This window comes from Mustelus asterias, chromosome 6 (genome assembly GCF_964213995.1).
Source record: "Mustelus asterias chromosome 6, sMusAst1.hap1.1, whole genome shotgun sequence".
NCBI lineage: Eukaryota > Metazoa > Chordata > Chondrichthyes > Carcharhiniformes > Triakidae > Mustelus > Mustelus asterias.
Genome location: NC_135806.1, coordinates 17,619,693 through 17,638,171, shown reverse-complemented (window position 1 = coordinate 17,638,171; position 18,479 = coordinate 17,619,693). Strand labels below are relative to the sequence as shown.

At 44.2% G+C, this 18,479-nt stretch overlaps 1 protein-coding gene across 1 annotated transcript in view; it reads right to left on the bottom strand.

The window, feature by feature from the left end:
- mlana (melan-A) overlaps window positions 1-17,295 on the bottom strand; it is a 29,314-nt gene extending 12,019 nt beyond the window's left edge. The window contains exon 1 of the mRNA XM_078215341.1: window positions 17,201-17,295. The gene's annotated coding sequence lies outside the window, so the exon portion shown is untranslated. The remainder of the gene's footprint in view (window positions 1-17,200) is intronic.
- Between the last annotated feature and the right edge of the window lie 1,184 nt (window positions 17,296-18,479).

The window sequence follows — 18,479 nt, the reverse complement described above, 5'->3', positions numbered from 1 at the left end:
GCATCGGCAGCTGGGATCAAGTGAATCTCTTGAAGAGTATAGGGGGTGTAGGAGTAGAGTTAAGAGCGAAATCAGGAGGGCAAAAAGGGGACACAAGGTTGTTTTGGCAGATAAGGCAAAGGAGAATCCAAAGAGCTTCTACAAATACATAAAGGGCAAAAGAGTAACAAGGAAGAGTGTAGGGCCTCTTAAGGACCAACAAGGTCATCTATGTGCAGATCCACAAGAAATGGGTGAGATCCTAAATGAATATTTCTCATCAGTATTTACTGTTGAGAAAAGCATGGATGTTAGGGAACTTGGGGAAATAAATAGTGATGTGTTGAGGAGTGTACATATTACAGAGAAGGAGTGCTGGAAGTCTTAAAGCGCATCAAGGTAGATAAATCCCCGGGACCTGATGAAGTATATCCCAGAACGTTGTGGGAGGCTAGGGAGGAAATTGCGGGTCCCCTAGCCGAGATATTTGAATCATCGATAGTCACGGGTGAGGTGCCTGAAGATTGGAGAGTAGCAAATGTTGTACCTTTGTTTAAAAAGGGCTGCAGGGAAAAGCCTGGGAACTACAGGCCAGTGAGCCTCACATCTGTGGTGGGTAAATTGTTGGAAGGTATTTTGAGAGACAGGATCTACAGGCATTTAGAGATGCAAGGACTGATTAGGGACAGTCAGCATGGCTTTGTGAGTGGAAAATCATGTCTCACAAATTTAATTGAGTTTTTTGAAGGGGTAACCAAGAAGGTAGATGAGGGCAGTGTAGTTGATGTTGTCTACATGGACTTTAGCAAGGCCTTTGACAAGGTACCGCATGGTAGGTTGTTGCATAAAGTTAAATCTCACAGGATCCAGGGTGAGGTATCTAAATTGATACAAAATTGACTTCTTGACAGAAGCCAGAGGGTCGTTGTAGAGAATTGTTTTTCAAACTGGAGGCCTGTGACCAGCGGTGTGCCTCAGGTATCAGTGCTGGGTCCACTGTTATTTGTCATTTATATTAATGATTTGGATGAGAATATAGGGGGCATGGTTAGTAAGTTTGCAGATGACACCAAAGTTGCTGGCATAGTGGACAGTGAAGAAAGTTATCTCCAATTGCAACAGGATCTTGATCAATTGGGCCAGTGGGCTGACAAATGGCAGATGGAGTTTAATTTAGACAAATGCGAGGTGATGCATTTTGGTAGATTGAACCAGGGCAGGACTTACTCAGTTAATGGTAGGGCGTTGGGGAGAATTACAGAACAAAGAGGTCTAGGGGTACATGTTCATAGCTCCTTGAAAGTGGATAGGTGGACAGAGTGGTGAAGAAGGCATTCGGCATGCTTTGTTTCATCGGTCAGAACATTGAATACAGGAGTTGGGATGTCTTGTTGAAGTTGTACAAGACATTGGTAAGGCCACACTTGGAATACTGTGTGCAATTCTGGTCACCCTATTATAGAAAGGATATTATTGAACTAGAAAGAGTGCAGAAAAGATTTACTCGGATGCTACCGGGACTTGATGGATTGAGTTATAAGGAGAGGCTGAATAGACTGGGACTTTTTTCTCTGGAGCGTAGGAGGCTGAGAGGTGACCTTATAGAGGTCTATAAAATAATGAGGGGCATAGACAAGGTAGATAGTCAATATCTTTTCCCAAAGGTAATGGAGTCTAATACTAGAGGGCATAGGTTTAAGGTGAGAGGGGAGAGATACAAAAGTGTCCAGAGGAGCAATTTCTTCACACAGAGGGTGGTGAGTGTCTGGAACAAGCTGCCAGAAGTAGTAGTAGAGGTGGGTACAATTTTATCTTTTATAAAGCATTTAGATAGTTACATGGGTACGATGGGTATAGAGGGATATGGGCCAAATGCGGGCAATTGGGATTAGTTTAGGGGTTTTAAAGAAAAAGGGCGGCATGGACAAGTTGGGCCGAAGGGCCTGTTTCCATGCTGTAAACCTCTATGACTCTATAAAGTGTGGTCAGCAATTGGAACTTTCTTCTTTATGTATGGGATGCTTTGTCTGTATTGTATGCAAGAAACAATACTTTTCACTATGTACTAATACACGTGACAATAACAAATCAAATCAAAAATTCTTCTTAAGGTGCAAGTTCATACCTTCACTGAAACAACAAAGGATGGCTTCCCAGACCTGATCGCCTGAGCTGCATTGTGCGGTAACCATGAGCTGGATTTGACTTATAGAGTTATTAACGTGGATATTTTTGGGAAAAGGAATGTCCCAGTGAGTTCAGGGAATGTGGATATAGTTTGAGAACAAGAGATCATCTCTGAGAAATGGTATATGTTTAATCATTCATATACTGAAGTGTCATAGTGTATTATATAATCTTTCTTGTCATGTAATTTTCTTCTTTTCTTTTACTATAATAAATACACTTTATTAATTATTTATATAAAGACTGCACTGTTTTCTCACTGGGTATTATATTGCTCCTCACATTAATCCAAAAAAATCTGTACCATTATGAACCAACGTTCCAAGTTGGGACACTTTCACGTAGAACTTTAATGTGGTTCATAACATGAGTGAGAAGGATTTTACAGGGTAGACGGGGCAGGATGTACATTTGTTGTGTTCACTGGAATCATTTCCGGGTTCATCTGGTTTTATTATTAAATCTTTTTGTATCGGTTTGATGTAATTGTGACTTGCTACCCCATTTAAATGGGCAGTTTGAATCAACCCACACTGCTGTGCGTATTTAAAGTAAAGTTTATTTATTAGTCACAAGTAGGCTTACATTAACACTGCAACGAAGTTACTGTGAAAAACACCTAGTCGCCACACTCCGGCACCTGTTCAGGTACACTGAGGGAGAATTTAACAAGGCCAATCCACCTAACCAACACGTCTTTCGAACTGTGGGAGGAAACCGGAGCGCCCGAAGGAAATCCACGCAGACACAGGGAGAACGTGCAGATTCCGCACAGACAGTGACCCAAGCCAGGCATTGAACCCGGGTCCCTGGTGTTGTGAGGGAGCAGTGCTAACCATTGTGCCACCGTGCAGTTAAGATGAAGCGGCACATTTACAATCACATTCTAAAGGATCAGAAAATGGAACGTATGTTGTTTGCAAACACAGCTTTTATTTGACGGAAAGATGAGATACATTTGTCACACAACAGCTGTGGTTACAATTCTATTGACAATATTGTGTATATTAGTTTCTATAACTGTTTTTGTATTTCTGTCAGACATGTGCCTATGCCTCTGTAAACCCACCCCTGAAGATAAACCCAACATTGACAGAGTCACGTGAGAAAACTGAAGTTACAATTGAAACAGCAAAGAGTGCAAGGATGTAGGGACATTGGAATAACAAAATATAGGAAACATAAAAAACCATTCAGGCCACCAAATCCAAATCTGCCAAAGATCAGGTACAAATTGTCCTATCATTGACCCTTTCATGGTTCTTCAAAGAACAATAGAAGTTCAATTGCAAAAAGGGAAAACTCTAAAATTGGTTAAGAACAAAGTCTGAAATAAAGCACAAAGGTTTAAATTTGTCGCAAACCCTTCAGGTCTATATGAGGGTGCTGTTTTTCAGTTTACAATGTTATTTGCAACCTCGCAGCTTACAATTTCAACTGTGTCCCAGGACTGTTGCTGCTCCAGAAGAGTCACCATAGAATGTTTACAGCACAAAGGAGGCCATTTGGCCCTGCTATGTCCCTGCTGGCTGTCTGCAATGCAACTCACATACTGCCATTTCCTTGACTTTTCTCTGTAGCTCTGATTTGTTTTTCCTCTTCAGGTAATGATCGATTCCCTTTTGAATTTCATGCCTCCACCACACACTCAGACAGTGCATTCCAATTGCTGACCATACTTTGTGTAACAAACAGTTTTCTCTATCCTGCCCAATGCTTCTTTTGCTAATTACCTTAAATCTGTGCCATGTGGTTCTTGACTCTTCCACCATTGGGAACAGTTTCTCTTCATCTGCTTTGTCCAGACCCCTCACAATTGGGAATGTCTCTATCAAATTTCCTCTCAACTTTCTCTTCTCCAAGGAGAACAGTCCTAACTTCTCCATTCTATCCATGTAACTGAAGTACCTCATCCCTGGAACCATTCCGGTGAATTTTATCTGCACTCTCTCTAATGCCTTCATATCCTTCCCAAAGCGCATTACCCAGAATGGACACAATACTCCAGTTGAGGGCGAATTGGTGTTTTATAAAGGTTTATCATAACGTCCTTGTTTTTGTACTCTATGCTCCTATTTATAAAGTCCAAGATCCCATAAGCTTTATTAAGCGCGCTCTCAAGCCACCCTGCTACCATTACTGATTTAAGTTTAAAGTTTATTTATTAGTGATACAAGTAGACACACTGCAATTAAGTTACTGTGAAAATCCCCGAGTCATCACACTCTGGCACCTGTTCGGGTACTCTAAGGGGGAATTTAGCATGGCCAATGCGCCTAACCAGCACAACCTTTGGACTGTGGGAGAAAACTGAAGCACCGGGAGGAAACCCACGCAGACATGGGGAGAACGTGCCGGTGCCGCACAGACAGTGACCTGAGCTGGGAATCAAACCCGGGTCCCTGCTACTGTGAGGCAGCAATGCTAACCACTGTGCCACCGAGATATATGCACATATACTGTCAGATCCCTCTGCTCCTGCACCCCTTTTAGAATTGTACCCTTTATTTTATTTTGACTCTCCATGTTCTTCCTATCAAAATGAATCACTTCAATATCTCCGGTTAAATTTCATCTGCCACTCGTCCAATCCATCCATCAACCTTTTTACATCCTTTTAAAGTTTAACATTATTCCCTTCAGAGTTTACAATACTTTCAAGGTTTGTGTCCTCCACATAGTTTGAAATTGTGCTCTGTACACCAAAGTAATGGTTCTAACAGGCACCCATGGGGAAACCCTACTATCAACCCTCGTATTTCTCCCTCTTCAGCCCTGTAGAACAATCATACTGACTCAAAACTTTAACGCTATTTCTCTTTCTACAGATGCTGTCAGACCTGCTGAGATGTTCCAGTATTGTCTGTTTGTGTTTCAGATTTTCAGCGTCTGTAGTATTTTGCTTTTTCATGGCTGGGTCCCATATGGTTCCCATGGCAACACAAAAGTCAGAGGAGTCAAAGGAGAATTTATTCAAATGTAAGAAAACATTCAGCCAGGCAGAAGAAAATGGTGGCGGATGGAAACTGGCTGGATCTATGTCCAATGAAGAATCTGAGACCCCTAAGGTCACCCTGATGGGAGAATAGAGGGTCCACGGTAAAACAGTTAGGACCAGAAAAGTGGGAATTGTTAAAGTCTTGGATGTCGGTCAGAAGAGGCAGCGCTGAGCCTTTCCCAGCGCGTGTTTCACGTGGCTCCCTGTTAATTGGCCAGTGGGATCTTGATCAATTGGGCCAGTGGGCTGATGAATGACAGATAGAGTTTAATTTAAATAAATGCGTGGTGATGCATTTTGGAACCAGGGCAGGACTTACTCAGTTAATGGTAGGGTGTTGGGGAGAGTTATAGAACAAAGAGATCTAGGGATACAGGTTCATTGGTCCTTGAAAGTGGAGTCACAGGTGGACAGGGTGGTGAAGAAGGCATTCAGCATGCTTGGTTTCATTGGTCAAAATATTGAATACAGGAATTGGGGTGTCTTATTGAAGTTGTACAAGACATTAGTAAGGCCACACTTGGAATACTGTGTACAGTTCTGATTACACTCCTCTGTCAAAAAGGAGGCCCAAGCCATATTGGAAGCTGTACGGCACTGGCGCCACTACTTAGCTGGTAAATGATTCACCCTACTCACGGACCAACGGTCAGTTGCATTCATGTTTAATAACACGCAGCGGGGCAAGATCAAAAATGATAAAATATTGAGGTGGAGAATCGAGCTCTCCACCTACAATTACGACATCTTATACTGGCCCGGGAAGCTCAATGAGCCCCCAGACACCCTATCCCGGGGAATATGTGCCAGCGCACAAATAGACCAATTGCAGACTCTCCACAATGACCTCTGCCACCCGCGGGTTACCAGTTTTTTCACTTCATTAACCTGCCCTACTCCATTGAGGAAGTGAGGTCTATAACCAGACACTGCCAGGTCTGCGCAGAGTGCAAGCCGCATTTCTATCGGCCAGACAGAGCACACCTCATAAAAGCCACCCGCCCTTTCGAAAGCCTAAGCGTCGACTTCAAAGGCCCCCTCCCCTCTTCTGACCACAACATATACTTCCTCAACGTCATTGACGAATATTCACGTTTCCCCTTTGCTATTCCCTGCCTGGATATGACCCTGGCCACGGTCGTCAGGGCCCTGCACAGCCTCTTCACCCTGTTCGGTTTCCCTAGCTATATCCATAGCGACCGGGGACCCTCCTTTATGAGTGATGAGCTGCGACAGTACCTGCTCTCCAAAGGCATAGCCTCGAGTAGGACCACCAGCTACAACCCCAGGGGTAACGGACAAGTAGAGAGGGAGAATGCGACAGTCTGGAGGGCCGTTTTACTAGCTCTGAGATCTAAAGATCTTCCAGTCACCCGCTGGCAAGAGGTCCTCCCTGATGCACTACACTCGATTAGATCACTCCTTTGCACAGCTACCAATGCTACCCCTCATGAAAGAATGTTTGCTTTCCCCAGAAAGTCCTCCTCGGGGACCTCACTACCGTCGTGGCTGACGTCCCCAGGCCCTGTCCTGCTCCGGAAGCACGTGAGGACCCATAAGTCGGACCCCCTGGTCGAAAGGGTCCAACTCCTCCACGCCAACCCCCAATACGCCTATGTGGCGTACCCTGACGGGCGGGAGGACACGGTCTCTATTCGAGACCTGGCACCCGCAGGTGCCCCAGGGACCACTACGACCCACAACCTCATACCCCCAACTCCCAATGTTGTCCATACAGCACCAGGGCTGCAGCGCGCTTCCCTCGCCCCCGTATACAGCATGCCTGAGCCCCAGGAGCCGCCACCATGCACCCGACAATCTGAAGGGACTACAGACGACTCGAGCGACTATGACCTGGCGCCTGAACCAACACCGCGGCCACCTGAACCGACACCACAACCGGCACTACGGCGGTCGCAGCGGCAGATCAAGCCCCCAGAGAGACTGAATTTGTAATTCTGCAAATATCGTTCCACCCACCTCACCCCCGCCGGACTCTTTTTTTAAACAGGGGGTGAATGTGGTAAACCGCTGTTAGCTTATTACCTGTATATGTGACATGCCTGGACACATCCCTGCCGGCCCTACCCGAGACCCCTCCCCCCCCGGTCCAGGATGCTACCAGGACTTGATGGTTTGAGTTATAAGAAGAGATTGGATAGACTGGGACTTTTTTCCCTGGAGCGTAGGAGACTTAGAGATGATCTTATAGAGGTCTATAAAATAATGAGGGGCATAGATCAATTAGGTAGTCAACATCTTTTCCCAAAGGTGAGGGAGTCTAAAACTAGGGGGCATAGGTTTAAGGTCAGAGGGGAGAGATACAAAAGGGTCCAGAGGGGCAATTCTTTCACACAGAGCGTGGTGGGTGTCTGGAACAAGCTGTCAGAGTTAGTAGTAGAGGCGGGCACAATTTTGTCTTTTAGACAGTTACATGGGTAAGATGGGTATAGAGGGTTATGAGCCTAGTTTATTGGTTAAAAAAAGGGGCGACATGGACAAGTTGGGCTGAAGGGCCTGTTTCCATGCTGTAAACCTCTATGATTATGACTCTATGAGATGAAGGGAGGAAAAGTGTTGAAAATAGGGAGAGGAGAAATGAGTTCCATGCTGAAGTGATGAGCCCACCACAACAGTCCTGATTGCTAATCTTGAGAGAAACAGAAGTAGACTGTAGGGTCAGGGAAGCCATGAAGAGACGCTCTCCAGATATAGGCTGTGACAGTCTGGGAAATAATGATTTGATGTTCAGTGGTAGAATTGTAGAATCATAGAATCCTTACAATGCAGAAAGAAGCCATTCTGCACTGACTCTCCGATAGAACATCTTACCCTGGCCCACCTACCGCCCATCCCTGTAACCCCACACATTTATTTCCGTAATCCCCCTAACCTACATACCTTGGGACACTAATGGGCAATTTAGCATGGCCAGTCTACCTAACCTACACATCTTTGGACTATGGGAGGAAACAGGAACACCCGGAGGAAACCCACAGACATGGGGAGAGCATGCAAACTTCACACAGTCACCCAAAGTTTGAATTGAACCCAGGTCCCTGTCACTGTGAGGCAGCAGTGTCAACCATTGTCCAAAGATGTGTGGGTTAGGTTGATTGGCCATGCTAAATTGCCCCATAGTGTCAGGGGATTAGAAGGGTAAATACATAGGGTTACAGGAATAGGGCCTGGGTGGGATTGTGATCGGTGTAGACTCGATGGGCTGTATGGCTTCCTTCTGTGCTGTAGGGATTCTATGATTCTATTTTATTATTCTGAATATAACTGCACCAGTGCCTCCCACAGATCGATTTTCACAGGTGAATGTCAAAGATCCCACAACACTAATTCGAAGAAGAGCAGGGGAGTTATCTCTGGTGTTCTGGCCAATACTTATCCCTCGATCAACATCACTGTAGCAGATAGTGTGGTTCATGATCTTCTCTCTGCAAGGTCAGAGATCGATTTGCCCAACCGACAAGAGGTGATTGTAAATGAATTCACAGAAAATATGAATGATTTGGAGCTGGTGATGTAAAAAAGCCATCTAAACTGAAGATGACACCAGGCGGGATGCAAAGATCTTTAAACAATTGGGAAGAGGCAAATCAAAAATAAGAGGGGTAGGATATGGGAAGTGACACTCAGCATATATCGGTCAGCATAATGAGACTGGAGAGTGAAACTAGTGTGAATGTAACCTATTTACCTCAAAGATAGAGACCACAGCAGTGGATGCGAATCTAGGTACTTGGGAGTAGTTCACTGACATTTACCCCTGCATCAGGATGGGTACTTGGATCTTGGGGCAAAACAAAAAGAATCCCAGGAGGTAAATGTAAGACTTGCATTTATGTAGCACCTTCCATGGATGGCATGGTGGCACAATGGTTAGCACTGCTTCCTCACAGCACCAGGGACCCGGGTTCAATTCCAGCTTTGGGTCACTGTCTGTGCGGAGTCTGTATGTTCTCCTTGTGTCTGCGTGGGTTTCCTCCGGGGGCTCTGGTTTCCTCCCACTGCCCAAAGATGTGCTGGTTAGGTTGATTGGTCATGTTAAATTGCCCCTTAGAGACCCAAAGTTAGGGGGATTAGCGGGGTGAAGATGTGGGGTTACAGGATAAACCTGGGTAAAAGTCGGAGCAGACTTGATGGGCCAAATGGCCTCCTTCTGCACTGTAGGGATTCTATGATTCTATGAACTGGACATTCCAAAGCACTTTATAGAAAATGAATCACTGTTGAAGTGTAGTCACTGTTGTAATGTAGGCAACACAGCAGCCAACTTAGACACAGCAAGCTCTCACAAACAGTAATGTGACAATGAGCAGAATATCTGCTACAGTAATGTTGATCGAGGGATAAATATTGGCCAGGATACTAGGGATAACTCCCCTGCTCTTCTTCGAATGAGTGTTGTGGGATCTTTTACATTCACCTGTGAAAATAAGTCTGTGTGAGGCACTGGTGCAGAAATACCCAGAATAATATCATAGAATCCCTACAGTACAGAAGGAGGCCATTCGGCCCATCAAGTCTACACTGACCACAATCCCACTCAGGCCCTATCCCCGTAACCACATGTATTTACCCTTCTAATCCCCTGACACTATGGGGGCAATTTAGCATGGCCAATCAACCTAACCTGCACATCTTTAGACTGTGGGAGGAAACCGGAGCATCCTGAGGAAACCCAGGCAGACATGGGGAGAATGTGCAAACTCCACACAGACAGTCACCCGAGGCTGGAATTGGACCCGGGTCCCTGGAGCTGTGAGGCAGCAGCGCTAACCACTGTGCCACCGTGCCGCCAATATGTATAATTCCCGTTGCCATACTATTAGCAGAGATATCCAGGTATTGAAAGTAAAACAGAAACAAGTGAACAAGTTGATCCGCAGCTTAAGCTGTGAGCCTGGCACTGTTTACCTCGGAAAAGGGAAAGCCTATGGGAGGTATTATTCGAGTATTAAAGACTCTTATGGGAATAGGCAAATTGAACTCTGATAATATTTTCAAGTTTCCCAAAAACACTGGAACCAAGCAATACAGCTTAGAAGATGTAAGGTGCCCAGATGTTTCAGGTTAACCACTTTACTCAGGGATGGTAAACGTGCAACGTATCACCCGGAGAAGCAGTGGAAACAGATGGTGTTAATATATTTGAGAGAATTGAGGGAGAGAGCAATGGAAAGGCATTTGATTTGGGGCTTGTCAGATAGACTGCCAGTCTTTTCTGCTCCTTTGCTGTTTTTCTATTTGACCCTGACAGGTTAGGGTGAAACAAGAACAGAAAATGCTGGATAGCACCTGTGGAGAGAGAATAGAATGAACATTTCAAGTCTGGATGACCCTTCATCAGAGCTGGGAGTTAGGGTGAAGGGTCATCCAGCTGAACTCTCTTTCTCTCTCCACAGATGCTGCCTGACCTGCTGAGTATTTCCATCGTTTCCTGATTTTATTTAGGCTATGGAGTGCTCAGCTGTACTTAGCTGATGAGTTAGAGATTATTTATTGTAAGCTGTGGAATATTGTGAGCTACACACTCATTAAATAATAAATTAAACGTGGTTTTTTGAGGTAACAGCTATATAAAGAAGCAATTAAATTAGAAAATGAGGAAGTGGAAATGCAAGAGAATAATAAACTGGACATATAATGATCGAGTTAATTATATAAAGGATATATTTTTAAACTTAAGAAATTAGTCCTAAATTGTCTCAAAGTGCTTTACTCACAATTATTTTTTAATTCAAATATTTTTTTCTTGTGTGCTAACATGGTGGCCATTTTGTCTTTTTGTCCAAAGTGAAATGTTTGCCAGGGCACCGGGAGAATTCACTTCTTTTTGAATAAGGTTGTGGAATTTTTAACTTCCATTTGAAACACTGGAACAGGCAGACAGGGACACATTTTCATGACTCGACTGAAAAACAGCTTTTTTTCTAATAATTTGAGGTCATCGGAAATTTACTAGAAAATACATAGGCCAGAATTTTCCAACTGTTCATGGCAATGGGATTTTCCCATTCCACTGCTTGGAATGGAGATTTGGCTGGCCACCAAATTCTCCGACCTCGCTACAGCGGGAGGGTGGCATGAACGGCAGGTAACATCGTGCCCATATAGTCCAGTCCAAATACTGTCAAATACCAAGTACCTCAGCACTGCAAAACTGGCCCCTTCTTTCCAGGATATAATTTTTCAAAACTTCCAACAATATTTTAACAATATACACCAACAGCTGTCAACAATTATGCACTTATTTGAAACAAACTGTAAATACAAAACTCGATCAGGTATGGTTAATTGTGGCAGGAGTCAAAAATGTATTCCATGTGCTCTGCTTGCCCAACCTTGTAACATAACTCCTTTCAGAATTGCAATTAAGAAACTGGTTAAGCAAGTGAACATTCTTTGCAGTGATCCCACCCTGACTAAAGGCAGAAAGACAACTTTATATAGTATGTCACTGTGTAATATTTTACTCAGTATTTGACAGCAAATCAATTCAAAACACATTTGAACAACAAATCAATTCAAAACAGCATTCCAGTCACAAAAACTCAACGAGTAGTGTTGTATAATCTAGTACAAGATAAGGATGAAAGAGATGTTGGACTATACTCAATGCTGACCATGCCTGAAAGAGCAGCAGTGTGCTCAACCCTATTGTCAAGTTAATATAATTTAAGTCTGAGGCCTCCATGTTGAAGTAACATGGGGCTTTGGTCAGGTTAGAATTACTACACTGCAGAAGGAGGCCATTTGGCCCATCGAGCACTCTGTTCAGTGGTGACTGTCATGGCTTAAGACCCCTAACCTTAACCCTAACCTTAATTTTCAGGCCTTTTGATTCCCTAGTAGCTATGGACTGAGTTTTGAGGATAGGTTAAGAAGAAATCTTGCATACTTCAGCCTTGCAAAGAGGCAAATCAGAAGGGACTTTAGTCATGGAACATAAACAAAATTTTTTAAAACTTGCATTTTTATAATCCCTTTCATCTCAAAGCACCTCACAGCCAATGAAATACTTTTGAAGTGTAGTCACTATTGCAATGCAGGAAATGTGGCAGCCAATTTACACACAGCAAACACCCATAAATGCCACTGGGATAAAGACCAGATAATCGGTGTTTTATGATATTGATTGAGGAATAGATATTGTCCAGGAGAATGGGGATTACATCCCTGCACTTCTTCGAAAATAACGCTGTGGGATCTTTTGCAGCTAGCCGGGGGGGCAAATGGAGCTTTAGTTTGATATCGCATCTGAAAGATGGCACCTCTCATAAGGCAGCACTTCCTCAGGACTACACTAAAGTCTAGACCTTTGTACACAAGTGTTGGAATGGGAATTGAACCCTCAATCTTGTGACTTAGAGGTGAGAGTGATACCAGTTGTGAGCCACAGCAGATATTGAAGAGCAATGGCAGGGTGATGGAGGTAGGTGCTAAATTGGAGAGAAATAGTAGGGTTTTCAAACACTGATAAACTAGATGGATCAAATAATCTCCCGCATCTGTAATAAAAACAGAAAATACTGGAAGTGCTCAGCGGGTCAGGTAGCATCTGTGGAGAGAAACAGAGTTAATAGAAACATAGAAACTAGAAGCAGGAGCAGGCCATTCGGCCATTTGTGCCTGCTCCACCATTGATTTTGATCATGGCTGATCATCAAATTCAATATCCTGATCCCCTCCCCATATCCCTTGACCCCTTTAGCCCCAAGAGCTATGTCTAATTTCAGACAATGTTTTGGCCTCAACTACATTCTGTGGTAGTGAATTCCACGCATTCACTACCCTCTGGGTGAAGACATTTCTCCTCACCTCAGTTCTAAAAGGTTTACCCCTTATCCTCAAGTTACGACCCCTAGTTCTGGACTCCCCGACCAGATTCTCCAACGTCACCCACAGCTGGGATTCTCCTGTCCTGCTGCAGTGAATCGAGATTTGGCCGAGCGCCAAATTCTCCAGACTCACTGGCAGGGGCAGCGGGGGTGACTGGCCAGAGAATTCCAGCCAACGTTTCAGGACAATGATGACCCTTTATCAGAACTGTCAGTATATTTCCAGAATGTATCTGGTTAGTTTGATATGAGAAAGCTCTATTATATGAAGCAGAGCAAAGACAATATTAGAAATTATCTTCTTCAAGGGTCTGGAGAACATAGAAACATAGAAGATAGGAGTAGGAGGAGGCCATTTAGCCCTTCGAGTCTGCTCTGCCAATCATTACGATCATGGTTGATCGTCCACTCATAACCTTTGATCCCATTCGCCCCAAGTGCTATATCCAGCCGCCTCTTGAATACATTCAATGTTTTGGCATCAACAACTTCCTGTGGTAATGAATTCCACAGGCTCATCACTCTTTGGGTGAGGAAATGTCTCCTCACCTCCATCCAAAATGGTCTACCCTGAATCCCAGACTGTGACCCCTGGTTCTGGACTCCCCCACCATCCGGAACATCCTTCCTGCATCTACCCTGTCTAGTCCTGATAGAATTTTATAAGTCTCTATGAGATCCCCCCTCATTCTTCTGAACTCCAGCGAAAACAGTCCTAACCTAGTCAATCTCTCCTCATACATCAGTCCTGCTATCCCCAGAATCAGCTGGTAAACCTTTGCTGCACTCCCTTGAGAGCAAGAACATCCTTCTTCAGAAAAGGAGACGAAAACTGCACACAATATCCTAGGTGTGGCCTCACCAAGGCCCTGTATAATTGCAACAACACATCCCTACTCCTGTACTCGAAACCTCTCGTAATGAAGGCCAACATACCATTTGCCTTCTTTATCCCCTGCTGCACCTGCATGCTTTCCTTCAGTGACTGGTGCACAAGGACACCCAGGTCCTGCTGCACACTCCCCTCTCCCAATTTACAGCCATTCAGGTAGTAATCTGCTTTCTTGTTTTTGCTTTCAAAGTGAATAACCTCACATTTATCCAAATAATACTGCATCTGCTATTGATTTGCCCACTCACCCAACCTGTCCTCATCATTCTGAAGGATCTCTGCATTCTCATCACAGTTCACCCTCCCACTTGGTATCATCTGCAAACTTTGAGATGTTACATCCAAATCATTAATATATATTGTGAATAGCTGGGGTCCCAGCACCGATCCCTGTGGCACCCCACTAGTTACTGCCTGCCAATTTGAAAAGCACCCATTAATTCCTACTCTTTGTTTCCTCTCTGCCAACCAGTTTTCTATCCATCTCAATACACTTCCCCCAATCCCATGCACTTTAATCTTGCACGATAATCACTTATGCGGGACTTTGTCACTTTCTGAAAGTTCAAATACACCACATCAACTGGCTCCCCTTTGTCAACTCTATGAGTTACACCTTCAAAGAATTCCAGCAGATTTGTCAAGCATGATTTCCTCTTCATAAATCCATGCTAACTCTATCTGACCCTGCCACTGTTTTCTAAATGCTCTGCCATAAAGTCCTTGATAATGGATTCAAGAATTTTCCCCACAACCGATATTAATCTTATTGGTCTATAATTCCCTGTTTTCTCTCTACCTCCCTTTTTGAATACTGGAGTGACATTCGCTATCCTTCAATCCGCAGGGACTGCTCCAGAGTCTATAGAATCCTGGAAGGCGACCACCAATGCATCCACTATTTCTAGAGCCACTTCCTTAAGTACTCTGGGATGTAGATTATCAAGCCCTGGGGATTTATCCGCCTTCAATGCCATCAACTTTCCCAGCACCATTTCTCTACTAATATTGATCTCCCTCAGTTCTTCCCTCTCACTAAATCTTGCATTCTCCAACATTTCTGGCAACTGAACCAAAGTATGTATTCAGTTGCTCGGCCATTTCTTTGTCCCCTATTATACATTCCCCTGTTTCTGTCTGTAGGGGACCTACATTTGTCTTCACCAACCTCTTTCTCTTCACAAATCTATAGAAACTCTTTTTATGTTCCCTGCAAGCTTACTTTCTTACTGTGTCTTCCCCTCCTTAATCAATCCCTTGGTCCTTCTTTGCTGAATTTTAAACAGCTCCCAACCCTCAGACCTATTATTTTTCTTGGCCAATCTGTATACTTCTTCCTTAGATCGGATACTCTTTCTAATTTCCATTGTAAGCCATGGATTGGCCCTTTTACCCATGTTGCTTTTGTGCCAGAAAGGAATAAACAGTTGTTGCAGTTCCCCCATGTGTCCCTTGAATGTTTGCCATTGTCTATCCACTGTCATCCCTTTAAGTAACTCTCCCCAACCTATCAAGGCCAACTCGCACCTCATATCCTCATTGTTTCCTTTATTAAGATTCAGCAACCTAGTCTCCGAATCAACTACTTCACTCTCCATCTTGATAAAAAATTCGATCGTGTTATGGTCACTCATCCCCAAGGGGTCTCGTACAGCTAGATTGGCAATGATTCCCTTCTCATTACACTGTACCCAGTCTAAGGTGGCCTGCTCTCTAGTTGGTTCCTCCACATATTGGTCAAGAAAACCATCCTGTATACACTCCAGGAATTCCTCCTCTACGGTATTGTGGCTAATTTGATTTGCCCAATCTATGTGCAGTTTAAAATCACCATGATCATCGATATTCCCTTATCACATGCATCACTAATTTTGTGTTTAATGCCATTCCCGACATCACCACTGCAGTTTGGGGGGTCTACGTATGACACCCGCTAATGTTTCTGGCCCCTTGGTATTTCTCAACTCTACCCACACAGACTCCATGTTGTCAGAGCTAATATCCTTTCTCACTATTGTGTTAATTTCCTCTTCAACCAGCAGTGCCACTCCACCACCTTTTCCTTTTGTTTTTGTCCTTGCTCCCTCTTTCTCTGTCTCCTTACATAGGTTCCCATCCCCCTGGCATATTAGTTTAAACCCTCCCCAACCACTCTAGCAAACAGTCCCCCTAGGACATCAGTCCCAGTCCTGCCCAGATGTATAACCTGTCCAATTTGTACTGGTCCCATCTCCCACAGAACCAGTCTCAATGCCCCAGGAATCTGAAACCCTTCCCCTAACACCATCTCTTCAGCCATGTATTTATCCATTATATCCTGTCATTTCTACTCTGACTAGCACGTGGCACCGGTAGTAATCCTGAGATCACTACCTTTGAGGTCCGATTTCTTAACTTTCTTCCTAGCTCCCTGTATTCTGCTTTTAGAACGTCATTCCTTTTTAACCTATGTCGTTTGTACCGATGTGTACCACAACCCCTGGCTGTTCACCCTCCCCCTTCAGAATATCCTCTACCCACTCCGAGACCTCCTTGACCTAGCACCAGGGAGGCAACATACCATCTTGCGTCCACAGAAATGCCTGTCTATTCCCCTTACAATTGAATCCCCTATAACTATTGCACTGGCACACTTTTTGCCCTTCCTCTCTGCAGCAGAACCAACCGTGGTGCAATGAGTTTGACTGCTGCTGCTTTCCCTAGAGAGGTCATTCCCCTCAACAGTATCCAAAGCGGTATATCTGTTTTGTAGGGGAATGGCCACAGGAGATTCCTGCACTACCTGCCTATCTCTCTTGCTCTAACTGGTGGTCACCCATTCCCTTCCTGCCTGCGAAGTCTGAGCCTGCGGTGTGACCAACTCTCTATACGTGCTATCCATGATACTCTCTGACTCCACAGTGTCTCCAGCCACCACTCCAGCTCTGAAACTCGAGCTTCCAGGAGCTGTAGCTGGAGACACTTCCTGCACACATGCTGACCCAGGGGACTGGAACTGTCCCCAGCCTGCCACATGGAGCAAGAGGAGCAAACCACGGCTTGGAGCTCTCCTGTCATGTCTTACCCCTTTAAATTCAACTTTTGAACGATGTTTTGTTTCAGCTTATATCCAATTTTCTTGGTCACTTCTTTCCTGCTCCTTGTTACGACCGAATATAACCTTTACAAACGATAAACCACAGAAATGACACGGAAACACTATTGTAGTGTACAACAACAACAACAACTACAATGCCAAGAGTAAAAAGAAAAGTAAAATTTTTACTAACTAGTCACCAACCAATCACTTACCAGCTGGCTGTGACGGCACGGTTCGATTTCCTTCTAGCTCTCACTTGCCCTCAAGTCTCCCTCACAGGTCCATCTCTCCTGAAGATGAGCACCTCTTTCCCCTCGGCACCGAATTCACACTCAGCTCCAAATTCCCGGTACCCTCACTCTGGCTGAAACTCACTCCGGCTGCAGTCTCTCTCCCACCGGCGTGCGCAGGCTCAAATGCTTCTCCCTCAAAAACTTTGCATTTTGGATTATTTTGCACATTTTGGATGATTCAGTGCTTCACAGTTGATGAAGTAGATCTGAAATGCAGTCACAGTTACATAGGCAAATGTGATTGTCACTTTTCACAGAAACAGCAATGTTAGATATTCTATCCTTGTTGTTGGTAGTTCAGGGAGCTAAATATTGCCTAATGCAACTTTCTGCTTATCCTTAAATTGTACTTTTGAATGCCTTAGGCAGACCAAGGTCAAGAATCTTTTTCAAAAGCCAGGATGGCTGACTGCAAAAAACCTAACTGGACTGTCAGAATAAATTACTAATTCAAATTCTGTAATGAGGCTTGAACCCATGTGTCTGTGACTCTGGAACTAAAATGCTATCAGATTTACATTTTCAGATTTAATTTTTTATGCAGACAAATAGCAAATGCTCTTGTATGTAAGGCAATATAAAGTATTCATCTAGACAGAGAATGACGAAAATGCTTTGCATATGTTGCCTCCGAATTCAGATATAGTTTAGCTTTAGCTCCCTATATACATCCTAATTCATTTTGGAAGACCTCGGAATATTTACATAGCAGTTCCTGAAAACCTCAGATTTAATGGGCCCTATTTTATCATTTTAAGTCTAAGTGCTGGGCGGACTTGGAACTGGGAGTGTTTCAGATCTGACTTTTAGACCTGTTCTCAGATGCCCCCATACGCACTCTGCCTGCAAAGAACAAAGAACAAAGAACAATACAGCACAGGAACAGGCCTTTCTGCCCTCCAAGCCCACACCGCTCCCTGGTCCAAACTAGACCATTCTTTTGTATCCCACCATTCCCACTCCGTTCATGTGGCTATCTAGATAAGTCTTAAACGTTCCCAGTGTGTCCGCCTCCACCACCTTGCCCGGCAGCGCATTCCAGGCCCCCACCACTCTTTGTGTAAAATACATCCTTCTGATATCCGTGTTAAACCCCCTCACCTTGAACCTATGACCCCTCGTGAACGTCACCACCAACCTGGGAAAAAGCTTCCCACCGTTCACCCTATCTATGCCTTTCATAATTTTATACACCTCT